The sequence below is a fragment of the Chionomys nivalis genome, chromosome 7 (genome assembly GCF_950005125.1).
Source record: "Chionomys nivalis chromosome 7, mChiNiv1.1, whole genome shotgun sequence".
Lineage (NCBI taxonomy): Eukaryota > Metazoa > Chordata > Mammalia > Rodentia > Cricetidae > Chionomys > Chionomys nivalis.
This window is the reverse complement of record NC_080092.1, coordinates 33,610,332-33,613,274: the sequence shown is the minus strand read 5'-3', so window position 1 is coordinate 33,613,274 and position 2,943 is coordinate 33,610,332.

The window sequence follows — 2,943 nt, the reverse complement described above, 5'->3', positions numbered from 1 at the left end:
TTGCATGTGGAAGTCAGACAAAGATGTCAGTCTTCATTGTCTTTCTCACCATGTGACCCAGGCTGACCTCGAACTCACAGAGATCCATCTGTCTCTGCCTCCCCAGTGCTGGGATTAAAGTAGCATTTTCTTCTGGGTGCTGGGGATGTGTACTCTAGTCCTCTACCAACTCAGGTTCAGGTCCCATATCCTTAAATGATTTGACTTTGAGCCCCATTTGCTGATTGTCATCTTTGTTTGAGTGGCTTTTCTCATAATTTTTTTTCTTTTTTTCTTTTTGAGACAGGGTTTCTTTGTGTGACAGCCCTAGCTGTCCTGGACTTGCTTTGTAGATCAGGCCTGCCTCTGCCTCCTGAGTACTGGGTTTAAAGGTGTGAACCACCACCACCCAGTTCTCATCATCTTTTGTGACCATAACCCTGGTCTTCATTGCTGTTGGGGGAGGAGTAGGGTGGTGGCAGGGAAAATGGCTGTGAGAGAGGCTCCAGCACGTCAGTGATGGTTAATCTTTTCAGCTTGATTGGACAGTCACTAGCCCAGGAAATTAAGCACAATCTGGTGTCTGGAAGGAACAAAAATAAATCCAAAAAAAAAAAAAACAAAAAAAAAAACAAAAAAGAAAGAAAAGAAAAAAAGCTGGGCATGGGCATGACAACACTTTTTCACCTTTAATCCCAGCACTCAGGAGGCAGAGGCAGGCTGCTGAGCTCTGTAAATTTGAGGCCAGCCTGGCCTACAGAACGAGTTCTAGGACAGCCAGGGATATGTGGCCAGGGCTCAGCGGGCAAAGCACAAACATGAGGACCTAAGTTCAGGTCTCCAGAACCCACAGCCGAACACCATAGCACAAACCTGCAGTCCCAGCACCACTACACTGACAAGGAAGGAGATAATCTCCAGAAGCTGTGGGCCTTAGCCTGGGGAAATGAAGAGACCTTGTCTTCTCAAAACACGCTGGAAGGCTGGCGAGGAAATTGAGTGGGCTTTCTATGAAAGCCTGACAGAAGTTCAATTCCAGAAACCGATAGAAAAACGGAATGAGAGAACGACTCCACAGTCTTCTGACTACCACATTTTTTTTTTTTTTTTGAGATAGGGTTGGCTTTGGAACTCGCTCTGTAGACCAGGCTGGCTTCAAACTCACAGAGATCTCCCTGCCTCTGCCTTCCCAATGCTGGGATTAAACCACCAGCCAGGCAGTGATGCAGTGGTGGCGCACACCTTTAATCCCAGCACTTAGGGAGTCAGAGGCAGGTGGATCTCCATGAGTTCGAGGTCAGCCTGGTATACAGAGGGAGTTCCAGGACAGCCAAAAAAAAGAAAGAAAGAAAAGGTGTGAGTCACTACTGCCTGGCTTGACAACCACTTTTTTTTTTTTTTTTTTTTTTTTTTTTTTTTTTTTTTTGGTTTTTCGAGACAGGGTTTCTCTGTGGTTTTGGAGCCTGTCCTGGAACTAGCTCTTGTAGACCAGGCTGGTCTCGAACTCACAGAGATTCACCTGCCTCTGCCTCCCAAGTGCTGGGATTAAAGACGTGCGCCACCACCGCCCGGCTTGACAACCACTTTTGCTCACACATAATAAAAATATTCTGACTGGTTGTGGTGGCTCATACTTTTAATCCCAGCACTTGGAAAGCAGACAGGTGTATGTATTTCTGTACATTCAAGGCCAGCCTGGTCTACAGAGTAAGATTCAGGACAGCCAGGGTTGTTACGCAGAGAATCCCTATCTCGAAAAATCAAATGAAGAAGATGGAAAGTGAGAATTGACATTGACATCTGCATGCAGGCCCTAGCACACATGTATGCACATATACACAGGAATGGGACAACTCAGGCCTTCCGCTTAAAGCTCTAGAGAAGTAGCCTTTAATATCACCTCGTATACGATTTAACAGGAATGATATTTTTCCTAAAAACAAGCTGTTAGGCTAGGCAGGGTGGTACATGTCTGTAATCACATCCTGCGCTACAGAAAAGGACCTTATTAAAAAAAAAAATCATCTAGAATAAATGAAATTAAGCCAGCATGATGGGGCTGCAGAGATGGCTTAAAGATTAAAGGCTGCTCTTCCAGAGGACCTGGGTTCAATTTCCAGTATCCACATGGCAGCTCACAGCTGTGTAACTCCAGCTCCAGGGGATCCAACACGTCCTCACCTCGTCACCACTCAATGCACCTAAAAATAAATATAAATTTATATATATATGTATATATACATACATACATACATACATACATACATACATATATATATAAAGCCAGGCATGGTGGTGGTACAGCATAATCCCAGTACTGAGTGTGTGGAAAAGGAGCCAGTCAGTCAGGGCTGCGAGATCCTGTCTCAAAAAAACAAACAAAAACCACAATCAACATAACAAAAAAAATTCAAAAGCAAAGCTAAACGTGAGTGCGGTGTTAAGCTGAAGCTGGAAACAGCACATTGCAACGGTCACGGCGTCGGATCTCCACGGACCGCATCAGCGAGCGTCCCTGGAAGAGTGGGCAAGAGCACCAGCATCTCCGGACACCTAGGCTTAGGAGGAGGCCGCGCCGAGGGCCTCGGGTGACCCTAGCACCCGGTATCATGGAAGCCAAGATTCGGCTCCTTCCTCCGGGCGACCTTGGATTTAGGGGCTTCCTCCGGCTCATTATCCCCTTTTGGGAGGCCGGGGTTGTTAGTGTGGTATGAGGTGTACGGAGGGGATGACAGACTGCCGTGTGCCCCCCGGAAGCAAGGGCCACTTGAGATGCCCGCCCGGTAACCGGAACCGTACGCTGTCCGGACTCGCGCGCGTTCTAAAATGAGGACAAAGCCCGCCCGGATCTAGAGCGCGCGCGCGGCGGCAGCCAATAAAATGCCAGGACAATGGTGAGTGGCGGTTGGCTCCAGCCAATGAAGATATTTCTTGTTACGAGGTGGTCCCAGGCTTCGGCATTAT